Consider the following 27,487-nt stretch of genomic DNA (forward strand, 5'->3'; position numbering starts at 1 on the left):
CCCTTTTTGCAAAAATATAGCTTATTTTATTCGTCCACGACCTCTTTAAAAATCTCTTATATAAAAGTGCGCGTGGTCCTTCGCCAATTTCGTCAATTTTTCTTCGAAGCATTCCTTATAGTAAAGGCAAGCTCTCTTCTGAATTTGTTATGCTATGTTTAACAGTTCTTGATTTATGATTAATAATATTTGTAAGACTTTTTTTATTACAAGCGCAAATTCGCATTGACTATGACAATTTTTCCGGAAGGGTGTTTAGGGTTTCTTTTCCATATAAAAAATAAAGCTATGCGGCCTTCGTATGCAAGTAATATATAAATCACGCTTCCAAAACTGTATACTCGAAAAAAAAACATCGAAAATTCTAAAAAAAAGTTAAGACGTAGTTCAGAAAATTACAATTGAAAATCAAACATTTACAACTGCAGAATTTTCAATCGAACTTCATTTGTAATTTCCTGAGCTTCAATTGTAATTTTCTGAACTAAAAATTTTAATTTGCTGAACTTCAGTTCAAATTTCTGAGCTTCAATCCTAACTTTCTAAACTTTTATTTACTTGTTACTTTCGAATTTTTAGAAAACGTTTTTGATATTGGATTGCAGTTTCAGCTAAAAAATCCATGAAAGTTTCTCCTAATTGTGGACGGAAAAAAATATTTAAGTGACGAAAAATGCCACTGTTACTTTTCTGTTTGCTACTTTAACTCTGTAGGTACATAGAAACACAAAAACGTACAAAAATAACAAAACATCAATAGAAACTGATAACCTATACATGATTTTCAAGTACCTAGCAATCGGCAAACGAAGTTAAACTGACGGCTTAAAAAACCACCCCTCCCACCAAAGCAAGCTAAATAAACCAAGAACACCGGCCATTAACTTAGCTTTCCAATCGCCCGCTAGTAGTGAGTTTTTCCAACTCAAGAAAAAAATAATAGTAACAAGTAAGAACGGGACTGTCTTCGGCTGTGCGGAAGACTTCATACCTTTCATGAATGGGGCTGAACAGTAATCTTATCCCGTTCGTAATCTCCGAATAATCGGATGTATAAGATAAGAAATATATAGTGAACAGATCTACATACCTAAACGATTTTTAAGATAAATATAAAATAAAAAACAGGTAGGTACTTTGTGTGAGGATGCAAAGTTTCAGGGTTTTTGTGGTCTGCGTGTAAAAACTATGACTACGAATCACGTATTTCAAAAATATATGACGTAATCGTAACTATTTGATGAAATCTGATGAATTTTGAAGCTTCTAGCCGTAAAAAAGGGACAAAAATTACAGTTTATATGAAGTATATAATATATGTACCACCGATCTGTATGATTTTTTCAGACAACAATATATGCTATACACGTAAGCATTTGGTGAAATTTGAACATATCTAAACGATTTTTAAGATGAATATAAAATAAAAAATAGGTAGGTACTTTGTGTGAGGATGCAAAGTTTCAGGGTTTTTGTGGTCTGCGTGTAAAAAATATGACTACGAATCACGTATTTCAACAATATATGACGTAAACGTAACTATTTGATGAAATCTGATGAATTTTGAAGCTTCTAGCCGTAAAAAAGGGACAAAAATTACAGTTTATATGAAGTATATAATATATATACCACCGATCTGTATGATTTTTTCAGACAACAATATATGCTATACACGTAAGCATTTGGTGAAATTTGAAGCTTCTAGCTGTTAAAACGGGACAGAAATTGCGCAAAGTTTCTTATCTGAACAATCGGTTGTATGAGATATATACTATGTATACCACCGATCTCAATGATTTATTCAGACATCAATATATGCTATACACGTAAGCATTTGGTGAAATTTGAAGCTTCTAGCTGTTAAAATGGGGCCGAAATCGCAAAAAAAAAATATATATAATATATATATATACTATATATATATACTATATATATATATTATATATATCACCGATCTCTATGATTTTTCGACACAACAATATATACAATATATGTAATCAATCGGTGAAACTTGAAGCTTATAGCTGTTAGAATGGGGTAGAAATTGCGAAATGTTTCTCATCTGAACAATCGGTTGTATGAGATATATACTATATATACAACCGATCGCTATGATTTTTTCAGACAACAATATATGCTATATGCGTAAGCATTCGTTGAAATTTGAAGCCTCTAGCTCTTAAAATAGGGCAGTAATTACGAAAAGTTTCTTATCTGAACAATCGGTTGTGGGGGATATATACTATATATACGACCGATCTCATCAATTTTTTCAGGCAACAATATGTGCAATATACGAAATTATATGGTGAAGTTTGAAGCTTCAATCTGTTAAATTGAGTAAGATATGACAAAAATCCTCTTTCTGAAAATTCGGTTGTATGGAGGATATATGCTATAGTGGTCCGATCCGGCCGGTTCCGACAAATGTCTAATCGGACACCCAAATACACCCGCTCACCAAATTTTATCAAGATATCTCAAAAATTGAGGGACTAGTTTGCATACAAACAGACAGACGGACAGACCGACATGGCTAAATCAACTCAGCTCTTCATCCTGATTATTTCGGTATACTTAATGGTGGGTCTATCTATTTTCCTTTAAGGACTTACAATTTTGGGTTTCGTGACGAAATTAATATACCATTTCATTTTCATGAAAGGTATAAAAATAGTTCATTGTATGTATACATGCTTATATAGGCTTGGATTTGGGTCATTGCACAATGGCAGATAGACCAGACTAAATTTAGCATTTTGACCATTTGCTAAGCAACGAGCGTATTATGGCGACGACTAAATGCTTAAATTTTAGGTAACTAGCAACAACTTTGTTGAGTGTATGGTCAGTTTATGCACTACCAAATTTAGATTGTTTGATTAGTAGTAAAAAAGTGTTTACGATAACATCATCAGCAGCAGCAGATTATGCGAATTGGTGATGAGTTTCATTTTTGGACAATTTTTTTTATGTTTCATGTCTATTTATATGAGATTTCTTCACAAATTTAAAACTTTTCCAAGCATTGTTTGCAATTTTTTAGATTATGCTGCAATTACAGGTTGTATAAGTTTTTGTGTAAAGAGGTTGAGTTTGTGTGAAATGCATTCGGATATTTGCAGATAGTTTTCGTCGACTTTTTTGCGTTTTATATTTTCTTAATTTAGTTCTCTCGTTAAAAATCAAAAAAAAAAAACCGGAAAAAGAAACCTCAACCGGAAGGAGAAGGGAAAGCAATAGGAAAAAGGAAAGCGATAGGAAACGGATCATGGAACGTGAAATAAGCGAAGGTAAGAGGAAAAGGAAGGCGAAAAGTAAAAGGCACCAAAAACATAACGAAAAAGGTCAGGAAGAAAACAGGAACGAAAGCGGTTCGTGTGGTTGAGGAAAATTGTCACAGACAGTACATATCGAAGTTGAAGACCCAGACGAACATGATAATGAAAAACAGAGAATAGGAACAATCAGATAAAGTAAAAGAAAATCAAATTAAATGAAAAGATATACAATTAAAGCAACGAAAAGTACAGGAGAGAAGTTTAATCACTTAACTAAGCTTACTAAGTTATGTTATGTGATCTATTATACGTTCTGCCATTTTATATTATTTTAACAGAAGAGCATGTAGCATTGTAGCATAAAATCATTAATTTTTCAACGACCACGTCACACTCTCGCCTATTTAAGTAACTTCAAAATTTTAGAAACAAGTTTTTTCGAGAAAGTTTTTCTAAGTGGGGTCGCTCCTCGGCAGTGATTAAGCAAGCGCTTTGAGTGAATTTCTGCCATGAAAAGCTTCTCAGTGAAAACTCATCACCTATTTGTAGGAGAAATTAGATGGAGCTCGAAGCAAATTTAAAGAGAAGCTCGGCCTAAAATCGCTTCGGGGGTTATAAGCGTCTTACATTTATTTTTTATTCATAGCACAGCGGCAACCCAAAGAAGCCTCGAGTTTCTGTGGGCAAATTTGAAAAACAAAGAACTTAAACAATAAACTAATTATAAGATGAGCTTTTGTGCACACACTGTTTTGCTGTTCTGACTCATACTTTATAAACAAAAAAATTCATGGAACTTAATTGTAATGCAATTTATATAAAAACAAGTAAGGAAGGCTAAGTTCGGGTGTAACCGAACATTACATACTCAGCTGAGAGCTATGGAGACAAAATAAGGGAAAATCACCATGTAGGAAAATGAACCTAGAGTAACCCTGGAATGTGTTTGTATGACATGGGTATCAAATGGAAGGTATTAAAGAGTATTTTAAGAGGGAGTAGACCATAGTTCTATGGGTGGACGCCATTTAGGGATATCGCCATAAAGGTGGACCTGGGCTGACTCTAGAATTTATTTGTACGCTATGGGTATCAAATGAAAAGTGTCAATGAGTATTTTAAAAGGGCGTGGGCTTAGTTCTATAGGTGGACGCTTTTTCGAGATATCGCCATAAAGGTGGACCAGGGATGACTCTAGAATTTGTTTGTACGATATGGGTATCAAATGAAAAGTGTTAATGAGTATTTTAAAAGGGAGTGGGCCTTAGTTCTATAGGTGGACGCCTTTTCGAGATATCGCCATAAAGGTGGACCAGGGGTGACTCTAGAATTTGTTTGTACGATATGGGTATCAAATGAAATGTGCTAATGAGTATTATAAAAGGGCGTGGCCTTAGTTCTATAGGTGGACGCCTTTTCGAGATATCGCCATAAAGGTGGACCAGGGTTGACTCTAGAATTTGTTTGTAAGATATGGGTATCAAATGAAAGGTGTTAATAAGTATTTTAAAAGGGCGTGGGCCTTAGTTCTATAGGTGGATGCCTTTTCGAGATATGGCCATAAAGGTGGACCAGGAGTGACTCTAGAATTTGTTTGTACGATATGGGTATCAAATGAAAGGTGTTAATGAGTATATTAAAAGGGAGTGGGCTTAGTTCTATAGGTGGACGCCTTTTCGAGATATCGTCATAAAGGTGGACCAAGGGTGACTCTAGAGTTTGTTTGTACGATATGGGTATCAAATGAAAGGTGTTAATGAGTATTTTAAAAGGGAGTGGTGGTAGTTGTATATGTGAATGCGTTTTCGAGATATTGACCAAAATGTGGACCAGAGTGACCCAGAACATCTGTCGGGTACCGCTAATTTATTTATATATGTAATACCACGAACAGTATTCCTGCCAAGATTCCAAGGGCTTTTCATTTCGCCCTGCAAAACTGTTTCATTTTCTTCTACTTAATATGGTAGGTGTCACACCCATTTTGCAAACTTTTTTTCTAAAGTTATATTTTGCGTCAATAAACCAATCAAATTACTATGTTTCATCCCTTTTTTCGTATTTGGTATAGAATTATGGCATTTTTTCATTTTTCGTAACTTTCGATATCGAAAAAGTGGGCGTGGTCATAGTCGGATTTCGGCCATTTTTTACACCAATACAAAGTCAGTTCAGATAAGTACGTGAACTGAGTTTAGTAAAAATATATCGATTTTTGCTCAAGTTATCGTGTTAACGGCCGAGCGGAAGGACAGACGGTCGACTGTGTATAAAAACTGGGCGTGGCTTCAACCGATTTCGCCCTTTTTCACAGAAAACAGTTATCGTCCTAGAATCTAAGCCCCTACCAAATTTCACAAGGATTGGTAAATTTGTGTTCGACTTATGGCATAAAAAGTATCCTAGACAAATTAAACGAAAAAGGGCGGAGCCACGCCCATTTTGAAATTTTCTTTTATTTTTGTACTTTATTGCACCATATCATTACTGGAGTCGAATGTTGACATAATTTACTGATATACTGTAAAGATATTAAATTTTTTGTTAAAATTTGACTTAAACAAATTTTTTTTTTTAAGTGGGCGTGGTCGTTCTCCGATTTTGCTAATTTTTATTAAGCATTCATATAGTAATAGGAGAAACTTTCCTGCCAAATTTCATCATGATATCTTTAACGACTGCCAAATTACAGCTTGCAAAACTTTTAAATTGCCTTCTTTTAAAAGTGGGCGGTACCACGCCCATTGTCAAAATATTTACTAATTTTCTATTCTGCGTCATAAGTTGAACTCACCTACCAAGTTTCATCGCTTTATCCGTCTTTGGTAATGAATTATCGCACTTTTTCGGTTTTTCGAAATTTTCGATATCGAAAAAGTGGGCGTGGTTATAGTCCGATATCGTTCATTATAAATAGCGATCTGAGACGAGTGCCCAGGAACCTACATACCAAATTTCATCAAGATACCTCAAAACTTAGTCAAGTTATCGTGCTAACGGACAGACGGACGGACGGACGGACATGTCCCAATAAAATTTTTTTTCGATACTGATGATTTTGATATATGGAAGTCTATATCTATATCGATTCCTTTATACCTGTACAACCAACCCTTATCCAATCAAAGTTAATATACTCTGTGAGCTCTGCTCAACTTAGTATAATAAAAAAGAAAAGAGAGCAAAAAACAGTTAAAACAAAAGAAAGCAAAAAAACAAAAGCGCAAACAATGACAACTAATAATAAATTAAAGCATGAAAAGAAAAAGGTAAAGGCTTGAAAGCATGAAAATTGCAGGAGCAAACGAAAGAACAAATGAAACCAAGTGTTTTGCAAAATAAAAGAAATTAAAAATTATTTATATAAACAACCAATATCAAATAAATCTAAATGAAGTAAGAAACGAATAATTCAGTTAATTAAGAGTGAACAAAAGAAGTTAATTAAAAAATATATATACATATACACATATAAAAAAATACGATGATATAGACATGCCCCCGCACGAACAGAAGCATCCGAAAGCCATAACCTATATTTTTTGAAGCAAGTCACGTAATATTAGATAAGCGAAAGAATATTGAAATATGTAATAAGAATAAAAATAATTGTGCAAATACACAAAAAACAGACAATAAATGAGGGTGTTGCGTCGCAAAATTCGAATTTGCTGAAAATTGTGTTTAAAATTTTAAATTTTCTTGGAAGCATATGAATGTTAATACCCTTATCAAGTAGATATTTTGAAAACATTCATTAAAACGTTTATTTAAATGCTAAAAAATTTGGCACATGGGTATAAAAGGATCACTCATGTATGAAAGAGCGAAAATCTACTATCTAAAATGACATGAAGAACCCTTTAGATAGGTAAAAAGGGGCCACTGACACTAAAGTATTTTTCTCCGAATTCTGTCACACTTTACTATTTACTTATGTTAAAAAATCACTGGAAGTGGTTTAGTAAATATAACCCCGTAACTTAAGATAATAATAAACACGTCCTAAGTAATAAGGTTTTATAGCACAGAATAGCATTGAGACAGTATTTAAATTAGTGCAAACATTTAAGACAGTAACAAGCAGTCTATTTTCGCTCACACTGCTACCTAAAGGTACGCGTTAGTAAAACAAACCTTCGCTGATAATAAGAAAAATACTAAAACAAAACAGTTCTTACGCTTGTATTTTCTTATATTAACGGCAGTTGGACTGCAATTTTCAATGGACACAAAGTTTCGTACATATGTACATACATATGTATGTGGTAAATACTTAAATTACATTAAATCGAATTAGAACAATTTTCTGTAAGCAAATGAACTCAATCCCTTGAATATATACACACAGATTAGATAAAAAAAAGGTGATGATTTTAAAGCATTCAATGGACTGCATGAAGGTTGAGATACTTTTTCTTATATTCTTTTTCCTGTTATTTTTCTATTATAACTTTTAGTTATTTTAAAATGTGTATTTATTTTTTCTATTTCCTTTTTGTTTTTATTTTTTTAATTAATTTATATAGTTTTATTTTTTTATTAATATAAGCTTTTTAATTATATTATTATTTTTTTTTTTCTTTATTACTTTTTATTTTTTATTAATATTATTTTCTTTTATTATAAATTGTTTTCTTTAATTATATACATATATTTTTTTATTATAATTTTTTCTTTTCCGTTTTTATTATTTTTTTTCGTAGAATATTTTTTTATTTTATTTTTATAATATTCTCTTTTCTTTTATTATTCTTTTTATTGTTTTATTATGTAATTTTTGTCATGTTTTTGTGGTTTTTTTTTTTTGGGTTTCGCTTGTTTTATAAAGTTTTTGTGGGCGTTTCTTCAGCTGCGAATAATTTAACGAAAATTTTCCGTACGGATAGCCACTCCCTATATTTTATTACTACTTTTAACTTTTTTTATATTTTTTTATTTTGATTACTTTTGCATTTATTTTTTAATATAAAATTTTTTTAATTGATATTAGAGAAAAATTGTAAGTTTACAAACGGCGATGGTTACTAGGACAGAAACATGTCCTATTAACCATCGCCGTTACAATTTTTCTCTAATATCAATTACAAAAACCATTGTATAAAGCAATATGAGCAAAGCTCGCTAATTAAATACATAAAATTTATTTGTTTTTTTAAATTTTTTTATTTTTAAATTTTTTTATTTTTAAAATTTTTAATTTACTTTTTTCTTAATTTTGTATTTTTTTTTTAGTTTTCTTTTAAGTTTTCATTCTTTTTTTATTAATATTAGAGAAAAATTATAAAATTCGTAGAGGACTATGTTTACTAGGACATGTTTCTGAATTTCACTTCATCACCTAACTTTTCGGGTGCTGAGTTTTAAACTCGAAATAACTGCATACTGGTTTTATGGCAGATGCCTCTATAAACTCAGCCATTAGAATGCTGAATCTTTTTAATTTTCTTATTTTTTGTTTAATCCGTTTTCACTGGTTCAGAGGGATTTTTTCGTGTGGCCTAAATAACAACAGCAAATACGATAGTAGAAAAAGTTTTAGACAAATAAGGAGTCTTAAACAATTTTGACTATACGCCAAGTGGCTCATACTTTGTTCTGAAATTTTAAAATAAAATTTTAAATTATACAGAAATAACTGCACTAGATTAAAATTGAATGATATTCATACACCTCAAACATAAAAGCCACAAAATAACCAACTTACGCGAACTTTTTTTTTACTTCAAAAATTCTTCAATTTCAATCTTTAAGTAAAACAAAAACAATCAAAATTTGAGCAAAGCGGTGTTAAAATTTCAGTTCAGTTTCGTCACTTTGGAATATATTCTGTGTTTTTTTGTTCTATATTCCAATAACTTACATAATTTAGAACACCAGCAAGAGTTATTGCAAACTTCTGCATTATTACGTTACTTATTTACAAAAGCCTTCAGTCACGGTCAGTTTCAGGGAATTATGAAATTTTTTTGAACACATTTTTTTATCATACATAATATATGTATGTATGTGGTTTTGTACGTAATAAATAGGTAGGTACTTATTGGAATTCAAATGTTTGGCTTAATTTGTGGAATTTATAAACGAACGTGGCTAGCATGGAGTTCCACAAAAACCAATTGAGGCGACAAAAAAGCGATAGTGACAAGAATATATACATATATATTGACTGTATACGCTAAAAATAACAGAAAATATGATAAGGAGAATAATAAGAGTGAGAAATTGACGAGCCTTAAAAAAACTCCCATAATGAAGAAATTAAAATTTTGTTTATGGTAAAAGTAAAGCAAATCGGAGAATAGCATAAGAATCTCAACAGAAACATATAAAAAAAAGTATTTAAGGATGTAAATTTTTGTATTGCCTCATTATTAAAGTTTTTTTCAATATCAGAAAACACGGTTGATATTCATATAGAGAACAAAGGAAAGAAAAATATTTTTTTTGTCCAAAAATACAGTTGGCATTAAAATAAAAATAGAAGAAATAAAAAACTAAAACAAACACAAAATAAACGAAAATATTCCACAAATCATACGTAATTCGCATAATTAATATTATAACAGTAACAACTTGTCTTCGCCATCGCAAAACGGCTAGCAGACAAAACCGCAGACATAAAACTTCTTAGTCACTACTCAAACCGAAACGAAAGCAACCGGCAACTCAACGAGTTTATGAATTGAATCAATAGTTTTTATGCAAAAAAGAAATGATAATAAAGAAATTCGCAAACAAAAAATGACGCGAGGACGACATAAAACTGTGACAAGAATAGAAAGTTCTGTTGACAGTTTTATAGCAGCCGGCAAACAATCAATCACCAATCGAAAAGTTAGTTATATGTATAGACAACTTAACTTAGGAAAAAAATGTCAAAATACTAAAAATAAATTTACTTTCTATAAATTTCTCGTTTATTTTTCAAATTTTGATGAATTATTTGTTAACTTGTTTCATCTATAAGATTTATCTTTGATTGTTTAATGGTGTGTTCAATTTATACTTAATATTTAAGAATCTCGATGAAACCTTTGATAACATTAAGAAATTGCCTGATGATGATTACGTAGCGGTTTTCGAAATGGTACCATCGCAATATGCCGGTAAATGTTTCTTTCTTTTTAGTTCTCTTAAAAAACATAATAATTGAATATTCAATTATTATAAGCCTGTATTAATCCCATGAATTCTTAAATATTAAGTATAAGATTCATCCAAAAATTTTGAGTATATTTAATAGTATTGTTTTTGGCAATTAATTTCCTTATTTATTTGTCTGTTTTTATTTTTTTATTTTTTTATTTACATATTTAATTTTTGTTTTTGAATTATTTGATTTATTTAAATTTTTCTTTAATTTTATGTTTTGTACTTATTATTTTTTTATTATAATTTATTTATTTTATTGTTCCTTAATTTTATTTTTATTTTTTTAGTTTTCTTAAGGGGTTTTAATACATTTTTACTTATTTTTAAATTTATTGCTTTCGCGTTTTCTTTATTTTTTAACATTTCTTCCCTAATTTTTAGAATTTTTTCTTTTCTTTTATAAATTTTTTTTATCCTTTTGCATTTTTCTATTTCATATTGAAAATTTAGAAACAAGTTTTTTCCAATTAGAAAATAGTTTTTCTAAGCGTGGTTGCCCCTCGGCAGTGATTTGGCAAACACCCCGAATGTGTTTCTGCCAGCTTCTCCGTGGAAACTCATCTGCCTTTGAGATGCCGTTCGGAGTCGGCATAAAACATGTAGGTCCCGTCCCGCCAATTTGTAGGAAAAATTAAGAGAAGCTCGGCCCCAAATCTTTTCGGATGCTACGCGACTTACATTTATTTATTTATTTAATTAAACTTCATTCCAACATTTTGTATCTATGCAGATTTTTCAAACTTTCTTTCCAAATTAAAAACTTAACTATCAATCTTTTTAGATTTTTAAAATTTTTTTCTTTTTAGTTTGTAGCCATTTTTTTAAATTTATTAATTTATAATTCTTTTTTCTATGTTTATAATATTTTTTTATGTTTCTTTAAATTGTTTTATAAATAAAAATAAAATATAAATAAATAACTTTTTTTAGTTTTTAGAAATAATTTTTTTTTTAATTTCCATGTCTTTGTTTTTTTTTTTGGTACAAAATTGAATTTCTAATTTCAAAACAACCCGCTTCTAATTTATTTAATGAAATTTTTAAATAAATTTATATTTATCTGGAGGTTTCGAAACCTCTTTTTTATTTGCTTGCTGTCAGTAACTTCAAGAAGCGCGCGCATTAACAAACCACTCGAGACACTGCTCAAGATGGATTGCTCGGCTATGTGTACATTTAATGCATAATAATTACCTGTAGTACTGATGTTGTAGTTATTAAATTGCTGCTGACATGCAGATATGTAGAGGCACGACTACAGGCTGCTGTGGCATTGAAGTATTATTCCAAAGACGAATAGTATATAGCTGCAGTAATGGAATTTTAATTTATATATTATTTTTTTCACTCACAATTTTGCAAATTTTATTCTTTTACTTTTAATGGTAACAGTTTCGCGGTGTACGTATATTTCTTTTACCTTCATTCGTTTTTTACTCGCTTTGTTTTTTTTTCGTTTCACTATTTCACTGTTTTTCACTTAAGCGACATTTGTTTATAAACACATGAAAAATGTTGCTTAAGTTTGTTGCACTGCTTGCAAGGTATTGTTTCTAATGCTAGCACAGCTGAACGAAAGGAAAATGGAAAATATGTAAATTAAAAAACAGCTTTTTATTAGGTCACTCATAAATTTTTGTTTATGGCCTAACTATAAGAGTTTCGAATTTTAGGAGTTGTATTTTTGTTGCATATCGAAAAGTTTACCAGCAAACTTCATGCTATTTTAAATAATTATTTCTTTTGGTTGTAGGTACATTTTTTTTAACCTTTGTTAGCTTTAATTTTTTTTTATTTCTTTCTTAATTTTGTTTTTATTACCTTTATATTAAGCGCCTTTCATGTTTGTCCCCTCATTTCCATACGAATTGTTAACCCACGGAAAAGTCTTTTTCGGTAACTTCCCGTTGAGCTACACACTTGATACTTAGAACATAGTTCAGATCTGGGAGACATTACAATGCAAGTGAACGGTGAGCTAGAGACTTGAAACTCGGGCCGTGAGACAGACCCCGGTGACAATGCAATAGTTGATCAAAAAAAATTTCGCTAGGTGGCGCATGGATCGATATACTGAGAAAATTAGTTTTGATTTGGGAATTTTTAAATCCATTTTTAACTAACTTCCCGGTGACCTAGAGACTTGAAACTTGGCACACAGTTCGAGGTTTGATGACAATGCAATTTACAGAAAATAAAATTCCGCTAGGTGGCGCGCTAAGTGAGGTAACTACAAGTCCTTGAAAAACGAGGGGAATCTTGCAATCGATTTTTGAGTAACTTCCCGGTGAGCTGGAGATACGAAACTTGAGCCGTCAGTCAGAACCCGGTGACAATGTAATATTTTATCCAAAAAATCCGCTAGGTGTCGCATGGATCGAGATATTAGGAAAATTAATTCTAATTTGGGAATCTTGCAATCCATTTTTAACTAACTTCCTGGATATCTAGAGACTTGAAACCTGAAATAAAGTTTAAAACTCGGTGACAGTGCAAACTTTGATCAAAAAATTTGAGCACAAGTCGAACTATTTTGAAGATTAGGTCATACCTTCATGGCTTACCTCTTGAGTGTTGCAGGCGTTGGAGAATTCCACCTCTTAGAAGGCCCAACTCAATGCACGTCCTTGCATACTTTTAGGCGTATGCGACTTTCACCACTATTCTTTTAGACTTCCAGGCGTATGCGAATTTCACCACAATTAACAGCTGTGCAAATTAAGTAGCTGACAAACGAGGTGGAATTCTCTTGTTATGATGCACATTCACCAGCAATGAAAATTCACCACATCATCAATTGTGTTGAACTTACTTCCTCAACAATTGTTATCATATTCAGCAACAACGATTACGATTACTCACCCGCTCCACCAATATCAAGAACATCGAACAGCTATAAAAATTCACCGACTTATATGTAGCACACATACATCTTTCTACAGTCACCTAAGCCGAATATAGATATAGACGTAGTACGTCCGAGAAACGCCAAAGAACAGGTAGCTATTTTGAACAAATAAGTAAAGATAAGAATTTTCACTTAGGAATTACTTAAATTACTAATAAATGTTTGTCTTAAATTGAAAGATTGCGCTCCACCTTTATAGTTTTAAATCCCAAAATTCTTTTACTAGAGCTATTATTAAAGTTTTTTAGTCAAAATTCAACAAGACTATGTCTGTATTAAGGAAAATTGCCTTCTATTTTTTGGTCCATTTATATAAAGGTAGCCCTTAAAATTTTGTTATCTTTTTATTTTTTCAACTCATATAACTTGTCTCTATTAAATTTTTTTATAGTTATTTTTTACACTTTTTTTCATTTTCTTTAATTTTAAAATTTTTCATTGATTTGAAAAAAAAAAAAATTTTTTTTTATTTTAAAAATTTGTCTTTTAAATTTTTTTCTTAATATTTTATACTTAATATAATTTATCGGGCAATTAAAGAAAAGTCTCTCAAAAAAGCCATGCCAATATTTTTGTAAATATATATATTTTTAATTTTAATTATTTTTCGCCGAACTATAGCAACGCAAAAAATTATGCAGCACTCAAGCTTACTTTGCACATTCATATACATACATATATTTGTATATTTGTTAGTGCATACATATGCACTTTTGTGCATATGTTAATACTCATGCACACGCAATGTAAATTCGATTACATAGTTTTTTTACAAAAGAGTGACGGCATATGGCATATACTATTGTATTGAATTCGCAACTGACTGCTGAAAGAAGTAACTAACAGTTGGAGCTCAAAGCTGTAGCTGGGCAAACTGCACAGTAGGAAATTGAAGTTATAAAAGGGAATGTAAGAAACGAAAGTGCAGTTTGTTAAATTTTTTTTTTGGAAAAGTTTTAATTGAGTTCTAGAGATCGCTAAATAAATGCTGTTATGTTGTCATGAAAAATTGTCTTGTGGTATGTGATGTTATGTTATGCCATGTTATTTTATGTTATGTTATGACATGCGAGACTACATAAAACTATGCTACGGTATGTTATTTCTTTGTTATGTTATTTTATGTCATGTTTTGTTATGTTATTTTCTATTATGCTGTGTTGTGATATACGTGGCTACGTTAATATATGTTGTGTTATGTTATTTATGTTGTCATGTTGTTCTTTCTGTTGTGTTATATTATGCCGTGTGATTTGATATTGTTCTTTTTTATGCCACGTATGCATGCCACGCTTTTATTTACGCTATTTGGTGTTATATTATGCTACAAATTCTGATGGTATGCCATGCTATGCCATGGTCTCACATTATGTTATGTCAAGTTATGTTAAATTATAATATTAAGTTGTGTTGTGGTGTGCTGGCTTTTAACTAATTATTTAAAATGTTGATTAATCGTAACTTAAATTAGTCAATTAATCAACTAAATCTATTTTTTATTTAACAAAATAATGAAATTTAATCGAGTAAGCATTTTTATTGATTAAAAATCATTCGCTTCAATTAATCAATGTATTCAAGTAATAGACTAATCAAACTAGAAGTTTCCTCGAGAATTAATTTTTATATTCATCGCAAAATGCAAATCATTTGAGGTATATATATATATATATATTTGATTAATCAGTTTAAATTCAATCATTTATCTCTTCACTGAACCTTCTATACTGCTTCTAACTATTCGCTGTCGGCTATCATTTCATAGCATTGTTGTTGTAGCGATAAAGAGACTCCCCGAAAGTTTGGGAGTTGTTTTCGATGTTGATGGTCCTTTGGTGGATATCGACCCGGTACGTTCCAGTAACAAGTACCATTAAGGTAATATGACCACATTGAACCTTTTGTGCCGCTATCATTTCATCATTACTTTTAGTTCTGATCTTTTTAAATCTATATATTTCTATTTTTAAGTATTAAAATGTTACATTTGCATATTTTTTCCTTAATTTATCAAGTAATGGATTAACCGAACTCGGTTGAATAATAAATTTACTTGGTTGACCTAATAAGGGCACCAAAATGTGTAGGTAAAACAAATTATGTTTGGAGAATTTGTTTGTGACCAGGTGTAATTTCGTGGCTTTTAAATAGTCGTCATTTGGTCGAATCTGTATATCAGATATGATCGAGATTTTGCCGCGTCTGGATTGTGTATTTCGGGGTTATGTCAGTCTTGCCAGCTGTCATCCCGTTTTCATGCAGTGAGAGTAAATGTTTCACAAAATATTTACAATGAAAGCGTCTATCGATCTTTAAGGAACTAAAACATGGTAAGAACCCAACTGTCAATTGTAATTACCAGAAAATTAGATATACTCTGATTTAAAATAAAGTTAACCGGGCATTGTGGAAACAGACCTTTAAAAGGTTCTAGTGGTCCATGAGCCGTATTAAAAAACCCACTTTAAACATATTTTTGGTATAAACTTACTTTTATCTAAAAAAAAAACCGCACAGGTCTTGCTAGCTATTGCACACACTTTCCTACAGAATACCTCAAATCGATGCTAGCTACATAATCCTACCTATATAATACATACTGCATATATTTTACCTCAGAAAGACTTAAACAAAAAAATACCCATATTTATGAGTACATAAGCGATATTTATGTATATTTATAATACCTCGCGTGCACTTTGGCAACAATTCTGCAATTCTTGTTAAGCTCGATTTTTTCCAATTGTTAGCTAACATGAAAACAGACAAAGGCATATTGGATGGCTCGCTGGCTCGCTGACTTACTGGCTGACTGGTTGGATGGTTAGACATTTATTAGTTAGCTGGTGATGGGGGCTGATCTTGCCATAATATGAAACAGACAGTCTAAAGGAGGGGAGCAACAACTACAAAAGGGAGTGCACACAGCATGACATAAAATAGCGACGCAAGCGCACAGAGATAAAGAGACTAAAAAGAGGCTGTCTGTCATTGGACATGCTGGTTGTTTGAGATTTTTGCATGAGGCAACCAAGTTTGAAAGCCGCAAGAATGAAATGAAAAAAAAAAACATAAACGATATAAAAGAAAACAAAAAAGAAAAATAAAAGCAAATTGAGTGCGGTGGCCCTTGGTAACAGAGAGAAGGCAACCACAACAGAGAAAATACAAACAGAAAAAAGGCAAACATAATTTGACTTTTTTTATTTGTTGTCAGCTTTTAACCAGTTTTGTTTGATGCTTCGCATGAAAATTTTATTTGCAAAGAAATTTTTTATATTGTAAAAATATAGCAGCGAAAAAGCAAACACGTTAAGCGCTTTAAAAATGTTTATTTACGTGTAATTGTATGTACATTTTTTTCGTATGCAAAAAATTTAATATTTTTTAGCTAATAAAAACTTGTTTTTTTTTTTTTTTTTGCATTGATTTCTTCGATCTTTTGCTCGCTCGCACGTTTAGCTTAGCTCTGCATAAAAGCAATACACATAAGACAGCAAAAAACAAAATGCGCAGCAAAAAACAGCTATATGAATGCAATGTAAAAAAGCCAAGCTAATACGTAAGCAAAACGATGAAAAAGAAGGAAACAATATCCAATAAGTAAGGTGCAAAATATGGAAATGGAGACCATATTGGCAAAGAAATATATAGACACACATAAATGAGCAATTGTTAAATAGTAAATACAAAGTAAAAAAGAGAAAAAATTATTAAAGACTTGATTTAAAAAAGTATCAACATCAACAAAAAACATAAATTAAAAACATTCAAATACAGCCGAGATATCACTAAATAGAATGTAAAAGAAACTTAAACGGATTTTCGTGTAACAATCAGGTTACACGAGAGTTAAAAGGAAGAATACGTAGAATCAAACAATTTGATGAAAGACGAAAGACCTAGGAAACGAACCTGGGTGTATCCTTTACTGCCCGGAATGTTAATAACTCACACATTTCTAGTTTTCAAGATCAACTTTATTTGTTTTAAGCCATTCTAGGTGTTTTAAAACTCAAAACATGATATAAAGACATGAGAATCAAATGTGAGTCGTATGAAATGAAATATGCCTAAAGCGAGTGAGTTTTAATTGACAACATGTGTTCAGAATCGTTCCAAAATAATTTCGATGGCGCCGTGTTTTTTGCAGTAGTTTTACGAGGTCGATGCCTAGGTATATACAATGTTAAAAATTTTAGATTTTTTAGTATAGCCATATATGGTCAAACCAAATTTTGTTTCAAAGCGTGTGCAAAGGACTTGGTTTAAATATTAAACCAGGTAAGTCTAAGGAGCGACTGGCGCGTCTTTTGGACGGCAATAACCGTTTAAACGGTTAAGCGCCAATTAATTAAGTAAGTCTACAATTGTATTTAAAAAGCAAGCAAAATTGTGCGGTCGGTAGGCAGGTTTCGAATGCAATGTGAATAATGAATATATTTAAACTTTTTCGTTTTCTTTTAAAACCAGGAGTGTCTACAAGTATGGAAACTTTTTGATTTTCTATTACTAGACTTTTAAATTTTTTTAGTTTTTTAGAAATTTTGATATTTTAGGCTTTCTGTTCAGTTAAGTTTAAAATTAAAACCGAGTCAAATTAAAAAAGTTTGTAGATAGAAAACTGGGTCCCCTAGGCAATATCAAATTTTTACTCGTGCGATTCTTAAGCGTAGAAATCATATGACGACATTTATTCTACGCTCATGTGTTCCAATGTAGCTGCATTTAGTCAAAGTGAAAAAAAAATTTTTTTTGTTTCGTTTTATATTTCTTTTCAACATTTACAATTTTCTTCTTCGCTAACTTTTACTATATTTACATTTAAAATTTTTGTTTTTATTATACTTATGAATTTATATATACACAATTTTTTATTAAAATTGCTTCAGCTAATTTTCTGTTTCTTACTTACTTACTTAATTCGAACGGAGTGGGGCCGCCCTCTACCTCTGCTTCCATAGACGGGTTCCGATAGAAACACTTTCTTGGCCGGAGCATCATCTTTCATTCGCATAACATGGCCTAGCCAGCGCAGCCGCTGCGTTTTAATTCGCTGGACTATGTTGATGTCTGCTTATAGCTCGTACAGCTCATCATTAAATCTTCTTCGGTACTCGCCATCGCCAACGCGTAGAGGTCCATAAATCTTTCGAAGAACTTTTCTCTCGAACACTCCCAAAGCCGCTTCATCTGATGTTGTCATGGTACATGCTTCTGCCCCATATAGCAGGATGGGTACGATAAGTGACTTGTAGAGTATGATTTTCGTTCGCCGAGAGAGGACTTTACTTTTCAATTGCCTACCTAGTCCAAAGTCATTTATTGGCAAGATTGATTCTTCGCTGGATTTCAGTGGTGATGTTGTTGCTAGTGTTGATGCTGGTTCCCAAATAACGAAGTCTTTTACTATTTCGAAAATATGGCTGCCAACAGTAGCGTGGTTGTTAAGGAGCGTATGCGGTGACTCCTTGCTCGATGACAGCAGGTATTTCCTTTTGTCCTCATTCACCATCAAACCCATCTTTACCGTTTTTTTTCCAGTTTGCAGTAAGCCGAACTAACAGCTCGGGTGTTTAGGCCGATGATATCAATGTCATCAGCATATGCCAGTAATTGCACGCTTTTATAGTATATTGTTCCAGTGCGGTTAAGTTCTGCAACTAGTATAATATTCTCCAGCATCAAATTAAAGAAATCGCACGATAGGGGGTCACCCTGTCTGAAACCTCGTTTAGTTTCGAACGGCTCGGAGGGGTCCTTCCCAATTCTGACTGAGCTGATGGTGTTGCTCAACGTCATTTTGCACAGCCGTATAAGTTTTGCGGGGAAACTAAATTCAGACATAGCGGCATATAGGCAGCTCCTTTTCGTGCTGTCGAAGGCGGCTTTAAAGTCGACGAAGAGGTGATGTGTGTCGATTCTCTTTTTACGGGTTTTTTTTCCAAGATTTGGAGCATTGTGAAAATCTGGTCGATGATAGATTTACAAGGTCTGAAGCCGCACTGATAAGGTCCAATCAGCCGGTTCACGGTGGGCTTCAATCTTTCGCACGATATGCGATATTAAGAAGGCTGATTCCACGATAGTTGGTGCATTTTGCAGTATCCCCCTTCTTGTGGATTGGGCAAAGAACAGTTAAATTCCAACCGTCGGGCATGCACTCGTTCGCCCATATTTTGCTAAGAAGTTGCTGCATGCGCCTTACCAACTCCTCGCCGCCGTGCTTGAATAACTCCGCAGGCAATCCATCAGCGCCCACGGCCTTGTTGTTTTTCAATCTGGTTATTGCTATTCTAACTTCGTCATAATCGGGCGGGGGGACATATATTCCATCATCATCGATTGCGTGATCGGGTTCTTCATCTCTGCGCGGTGAATTGCTGCATCCATTTAGGGGAGCAGAGAAGTAATCCCTCCATAATCTAAGCACTCTATGGACATCAGTTACAAGGTTGCCGTTTTAGTTCCTACAGGAGTTTGCCCCGGTCTTAAAACCTTCCGTCTGTCGCCGTATTTTTTGGTAAAATTTTCAGGCGTTATTCCTGGTGGCTAGCAGCTCAAGCTCCCCGCACCCTTTCTGCTTCTACTTTTTTCTTCCTGAAAAGGCGTCACGCTTCCCTTTTCAACTCACGATAGCGTTCACACACTCCTCTTGTTGCGCTCGCTTTTAACGTAGCCCTGTAGGCAGCTCTTTTCTTTCGGTTGCAACGCGGCATTCTTCATCGTACCAGTTGTTTTTTCGTGGCCACCGGTAACCAATTTTTTCCTCGGCGGCAGTACGAAGTGCTTTGGAGATATGCTCCCACTGCTCCTGTATTCCTTCAGGATGAGTTGTGCTCTCAGAGAGCAGGTGTGAGAGTCGAGTTTCCAAATCATTGACAGTCTGTTGTGATTGAAGCTTTTCGACGTCTAGCTTTCCTTGTGTTTTTTGTTCCTTGGTTTTAGCCGCGCTGAGGCGGGTGCGTATTTTGGCTGCAACGAGATAATGGTCCGAGTCGATGTTAGGTCCTCGGATCTTGCGCACATCTAAAACACTGGAGGCATGCCGTCCGTCTATCACAACGTGATCGATCTGATTGCGAGTATTTCGATCAGTGGCCATGTAGCTTGATGTATCTTTTTATGCATGAACCTCGTGCTGGATATGGCCATGTTTCGAGCACCGGCAAAGTCAATCAGCCTCAGTCCATTAGGAGAAGTTTCATTGTGTAGGCTGAACTTTCCGACTATAGGGCCAAAAACACCTTCTTTGCCCACCCTGGCGTTAAAGTCGCCAAGCACGACTTTTATGTCATGACGGGGGCAGCGCTCGCATGTGCGTTCTAATTGTTTATAAAAAGTGTCTTTCACCTCATCGTCTCTCTCCGCTGTCGGCGCATGGGCGCAGATGAATGATATATTAAAAAACTTTGCTTTTATTCGGATAGCGGCGAGACGCTCGTCCACAGGCGTGAACGCCAGAACTTGGCGACGAAGTCTCTCTCCCACCACGAATCCGACGCCGAAATTGCGCTTATTCGTATGGCCACTCCAGTAGATGTCACAATTTTTGATCTTCTTTCTTTCTTGCTTCGTCTAACGCATTTCTTGGATGGCGGTGATGTCAGACTTTGTTTTGCCTAGGACATCAACCAGCCGGGCATCTGCACCAATCCCATTCAGGGAACGGACGTTCCAGGTGCATGCCCTCAATTCAATGTCCTTCAAACGTTTGCCATGGTCGTCATCAGTAGAAAGTGTATTTATCCGAGGCTTGTTGGTATATTTCATTGGAGTATGGTTTTACGTGGCGGGTCCCAAGCCAAGCGCCGCACCCGCTCAGCGGGGGTGAAAATATTACTTGCACGTTTATATAGCGAGCCACTTGCTCCAAAACAGACGCCCGCTTGCAGCCGCACCTAAAAGTGTACAGACGCTGCCGATGAGATCTCCACGACTAGCCCTTAAACCGATTATGTCAGAGTGGCTTAGTCAGGTTGTCGCCTTCTCACATTAGCTCACCGCTAAACGGTATCCCAGAGGATACTTGGCCGCAAGCCACCGGCAGTAGTGAGCTGCTTGAACCGCATGCAAAAGAATCGCTCTGGCCATTCCCAGGTGAATGGCGGTCAGAAGCTTTCCCCACTTTCGTGGACTTCTACACTCGGCTCCACCCCCCTTTCTGTTTCATATTTCGTTAAATGAACTTTTGTTAACATTTTTTATAAAGTTTTTTTAGTTATTTATTATATATATATTATTATTTATTTTTTTATCTATTCCATTTTTTTTTTAATTCTTTTATTCTTTTTACAACATTTTAATATTTTTGTTATCTTTTTTATATTTTATAATATATTTTTTTCATCAAAATCACTTCTTTTTCATACATTCATATATTTTTTAAAATAACTTTGCCCGTTCAGAGGCCGCGTTATTTGAAATTTTCCCAAACTATTTAACGTTTTTTCGTTCGCTAAATTTTTTGTTTATTTAGTTTTTTACTTTTGATAAATTTGGGGTACTTTGAATGATAAAAGAAAAATTTGTTTTCAAAAAGTCTCTTTAATTTTTTAATTTATGTAAAGTGTAGAGACTATCTCCCAGATTAAGTGTTTTGTATAACTCGTTTAACCTTTTTGCTATTCTTATTTAATTTAAACTTATAAATTATACACCAACTCTTTGTTTTAAACGTTTTTATTTAGCTTGACTTGACAGGGCGGCCGTTGTGAACGAATTTTGTAATTAAAATTTAAGTAACTTCCAGATAAGCTTTAAGCTTGAAAGTGGGAATATAGTTCAGAACCCGATGACAATGCAATAATAAGATTTAAAAAAACTGCGATAGGTGGCGCATGGATCGAAATATTTCAAAAAATCGTATTTGTGGTCCGATTTGGCTCATATTTGGAACAAATATTACATACAGTCCGGTAGCAGTTACATCAAAACACTTTGGAGTTCGAGGAGGGACAAGCATACGTGGCTTCGAGTCGAGTAAAGTCTTTGGAAGGATTATGTATTGAGGACTTAGATTGTAACAAATTGTCAGGAAAGAGTCCTTGTAATAATGAGTCACTAAATGAACTAAATAAAATGAGAAATAACATGTTCATAATTAAATAAAGACTAAAAACTTGAAAATAAAATAATTAAAAAAAAGTTTTTAAATTAAACGGTTTTATTGAAAACAATACTTACATTAACTAATAAAATTAAAGAAAAAAAAACTTTTTAAACATAAGCTTTTATTATTGGTTAATAAAATTAACTATAAAGTAAAAAATAAATTGACTGCAAAGAAATATAACACTTTATAAGTTCATTGTAACATTTAACGATAATTAGGCTTCTTCGTACAAAAAAAAACCAAAATGGTCTAAACACCTGCTGAGCCATGACTGCCGGGCTCACAATCCCTTTAAATTAAATACTTATGCCAGCAGCAAAAGCAAAACCAGTCAACAATCAGTTACTTAGTCAGCGAAGCAAAAACAGTTTATATGTGCTCGTATTAATTAGAAAATGTTTTTAGTTATATTTTTTATTTTATATGGTTTATATTGGATACATGACTAACAACAAAAAAAGAAAAGCAAAGTAAAAAAAAAATTATAATAACGAAAACCACAGAAAGAAGACAGGCACAAAAACGGAAATGGTCATTAGCTGAACGAGTACTAAAAATGCATAAAAACGATCAAGCGAAGCACTATTGCTGCAATGCATTGCTGCATATTTCCGACTTAAGCAAAGGCCAACTATTTACTTTTTTTTATAAGTTTTTCAATGCTTTTGAAAATTTTTCATAGTTTCTTAATTTGAAGTTTTTCTTGTTAGGTTTTTGGTTTTTTTTTTTTTTTTGTATTTTGGTATTTATATTATTATTTGGTATTTTTATGTTTTCGTTTTAATTTGTTCTTGAAATGTTGCAACTATATTTCATTGTTTCAAATACATACGATCACCCGTAAGATCGTGTACTCAATGCAACGTTCTAAGGTTTTTTTTTTTTTTTCAACAAAATACTTTACTACTAACCAATAAATATCGTCGTCTATTTTCAAGCAAAGTGTTTAATTTTTTTAATTTTTTTTTTCAAACATGAAAAAATTAGATACTCTTTTAACAGCGTATCAGTTTTCTTTTATCGAATATTTGCATTTTTTTTTTCAATTATTGTAGTATTTTAACACAAAATTTGCTTTACAAAAGCAAACATTTAAAATTTCTTCATATTTATATTTTGTTAATTATTGAAGCTAGTATATATGTATATTAGTACACGATTTGTTTCACGAATGCTTTTACGTGTTTTATATTCGCACAACCTTTAACTTCACCGTTTAGCAGACAACTGACTGATTTTGAGCTTAACATGAGAGCTTTAACAGTTTTCTTTGCCACATTTTGGTATTTGTTAATACTCATTATCATGCGCGCTCGTGGTTGGCTCATGTGTACTCAGTATGATTGTACTAAGTTTGATTGCATAGCATGAGTGGCTAGTTGGGAGGCGTGAGTTTAACCCGGGTTTTGCATTTGGTTTAGAAAAACTACACTGTACAAAAGTGAAAAACGCAGGAGTTTTTTTTAGATGCTACAGCAACCAGGAGATAACGAACCTCGTGGTAGTTCAAAGTAACACATTCGTTTTCATCATATTATGGTGAACATTTTGCGAAAAATTCTTGTACTAAGAAAAGTCTGAAAAGGATGTGTAAGAAGAGCGTTACGTGGAACTATTTTATGAAGAACAGCTCAAAAGAGCCCTGCGTTACATGATACCATAAAAACCGCAAGACTTGACGGAATAGCCACGGATATTATGCTAGCTGCAAATAACTGCTGGGTCTTTGCCGAACATGTATTGAAGCAAGATTTTTCGATACCAGATGGATGGAAGGACTCTAGTTCTGCTTCCGAAGGCCAAAAGATACCCCAACTTTTTTCCAGCCATTCTTGAGGTACGCTCCTCCAAGGTGCTTCAATACCAGCTTAACATCTTGACGCATTACCTGAGATATCTAACGACCGAAACGACCCACGGTTAATCTTAGGTAAATATACACTGAAAGAAATGGTGCTAGTCAAATCAACAAATCGGGTCTGTTGTTCTTGACTTAACGGAGATTCGGTGAAATTGATGGAATTATGGTTAATTCGACCGAGTTCTTTGTCAAGCGAACAAACTAGTTTAGTCATTTCAACAGAAGAGAAATTGTCGCTCTTAAGTTAACTAAAATTTACAGATTCCTAATCAATTTAACTGATTTTTTTGTTAACACAACTGATCTCACTGGTCATTTCAACAGCGATCAACAGTCAATATATGAGCAAATTTCAAAGAGAATTGTACGCTCACTACGCTCTCTACTTTGTACTTATGTATGCTGTGTACTATATGTATGCACATATTTACGTATGTATATGGCGGCCGCCGTGGTGTGATGGTAGCGTGCTCCAATTACCAGACCGAAGCCCCTGGGTTCAAACCCCGGGGAAAGCAACATAAAAATTTTAGAAATAAGGTTTTTAAATTAGAATAAAATTTTCTAAGCGGGGTCGCCCCTCGGCACTATTCGGCAAGAACTCCGAGTGTATTTCTGCCATGAAAAGTTCTCAGTGAAAACTCCACTGCCTTGCAACTGCCGCAACATAGGTACTTTCGTACAAAGCTGTCGCAACAACTTTTTTTGTTCATTTGACTACTAAAACGGTCAATTACGAATCAACGATTAGTACGCAGTTGATTCAACTTCTTGTTGCGATGGATAAAAATTTACAGAAATTTCGGTTGAATTGACCAGTATTTCGGTTGATTTGCTAGTCTTTTTCTTTCAGTGTAGCAACAGGAGCAGCCCATGCCTAGCCTAGGTGCCAGGCCGCAATCTTTAAAATTTTTCTTACGACAGTCTTGTAAAACATCTCTACAGAATGGGAAAGGTGGAAAACATGAATTGCCTATACTACGGATATATAAAGCTAGGAAAGTAGAAGGAACACTCCGCGCCCTATCCCCAGGCGGTATCAACAATTATATGGCCGGTAAGCAGATACTTGAGGCATATCCTTTTTACCACATGAAAGGGTAGTTGCCTGGCTTATTAGCGGAAGAGCGCTTTGGAATCCCAAATAATGCTTAATTCAGTCTTACGAAAAAGCGGAGGGAACTCCCACACTTGGAGAATCTCATAGCGGGGCTTACAAATCGTGGTCAGTTTCAAAAGCAAAAAAAAGGGAAACAAAATCAAAAAAAAATTAAGGCAGGTTAAGTTAGTTTAAGCTATATCACAGCTAAAGTGCCCCATAGTTTTTTGGTTTATTAAGCCTATTCAGCTGTAAAAAAATATATAGTTGCTCTCACTGTGCTCTAACATTGTGAAAACGACTTTTATACTATTCAATGCTACTTATTTATATACTTCCCTACACAAATCGTTAAACTAAAAAAGCAAATATTTACGAAAAATTAATAAGTAATACATAAATACATTTTTTGCCGTGTATAGTACCAGCTAAGTAAACAAAGCTCTCAAAATATTATACTACCAGCTGTAATTGCCTTTAACTGAGAACCAGCTAAAAGTCAAATAAAAGAGCCATACTCAGATAAAGACACATTTGACTAGTTTTTCATGCATTTGTAAGGTTTCGCTGTTAAGAATTGTTTATGTTCTGAAGAGCGTCAGCTGCAACCTTCGGTTTGATGCACTAATGGCCGCGTCACAATGAAATTTCTCATGGTCATGAGTTCTGATGCAAAAGTGAGCAGTCACAATCGCGCAAGATGTTGCGTTTGTAAATATAAAAGAACTTTAGACTAATGTAGCAGTTATTTTGGCTTTCCCATTTATTTGAAAAAAATTCGCGAAGCTCTGTTATAAATAGGGTGACCAGATCGTCCGGACGCCAATTCTGGACGCCTTGTTCAGGGGCAAGCTGACGCGAGGGATTTATCTGTGATTGTAGGCAGCACGAATTTGAGGTAAATCCCTCGCAAAAGCGAAAAAAATGAGAGCGTAAACAAATGATTCGCACCAATTCCAATCACAACCAGTCGGCGCACGCTCTGGCACATTTTCGCGCGATGACAAATAATAATGGGTTATAATGCCGTTCGTTTGCGTACATACTTACTCAAGTCGCGCGACGACAAATCACTTGTGCTTCATGTGCTCATGTAATTTAGAGTTAATCAGTGTATACCCCGCCGTTGCTCTTGTGCTTACTTTAGTAAACTAACGACATCTATATATTCTATGAGTATGCGTCTACCGAGCTGTAAAAGTTACATTTTGATATCAACGATATATCCATATACAGTTTGTCTTCGTCAAAAAATACTTTATCGGTTTCTTTTCTCGTCTTACTTTGGCTTCAGTAAAATCCGGGACATTTCGGAAATAACCGGGACGGGAAATGTCTCTGATTTCCGGGACGCATGGTCACCCTAGTTATAAACATTCTCACTATACAAGAAAATTACTTTCTAACATATTTTGCCTCCTATTCATTTGCTAAATGCGGGTTATAATTGTGAAAAACGTTAGACACAACGAATGTAATAAATAATAACACTTGTAAAGTCTGAAAATACCCATAGCCAAAACAAGTGTCAAATTCTTCTTCTTATCCTTTGCTTGCAACAAAAGTTCAGAGTTGGCTACTTTTGAATGTTAGATGGCGCTGGTGATGCGTTATTTGCCGCTCTCCCTGCAAATACATGCAATCTACTCATCTGTCAGCGCACAATGATACATCGAAACAAGTAAGGACGGGACTTCATACCTTTCATGAATTGGGCTGAACAATAATCTTATCCCGTTCTACAAACAATCGGATGTATAAGATAAAAAATATATAGTGAACAGAAGTACATACCTAAACGATTTTTAAGATAAATATAAAATAAAAAATGGTAAAAACCCCCTTATCTGAACGATCGGTTATATGGGATATATATTATATATAGCTCCAATCGAAATGATTTTTACAGGAAACCTTCTATGACATATTAGAATATATATCACCAAGTTTCACGTTTTTATATTCGAAACTAAGGGAGAAATGGCTAAAAATCTTTCTATCTGAACGATCGGTTGTTTGGGATATATATTGTATATAGCTCCGATCGAAATGATTTTTTCATGAAATC

The 27,487-nt window shown here is 33.6% G+C and overlaps 1 protein-coding gene across 14 annotated transcripts in view; it reads right to left on the reverse strand.

The window, feature by feature from the left end:
• Positions 1–27,487, reverse strand: part of Src42A (Tyrosine-protein kinase Src42A) — a 261,953-nt gene that overhangs the window by 118,715 nt on the left and 115,751 nt on the right. For 3 of the 14 annotated variants that reach the window (XR_010951292.1, XR_010951291.1, XM_067775730.1), the window contains exon 1: positions 11,631–23,364. The exons of 6 other annotated variants lie outside the window; for them this stretch is intronic. The gene's annotated coding sequence lies outside the window, so the exon portion shown is untranslated. 5 more of the 14 variants (XM_067775729.1, XM_067775726.1, XM_067775725.1 and 2 more) reach the window with 5 other exon arrangements.

Source organism: Eurosta solidaginis, chromosome 3 (assembly GCF_040869045.1).
Source record: "Eurosta solidaginis isolate ZX-2024a chromosome 3, ASM4086904v1, whole genome shotgun sequence".
In the NCBI taxonomy this organism is placed as follows: domain Eukaryota; kingdom Metazoa; phylum Arthropoda; class Insecta; order Diptera; family Tephritidae; genus Eurosta; species Eurosta solidaginis.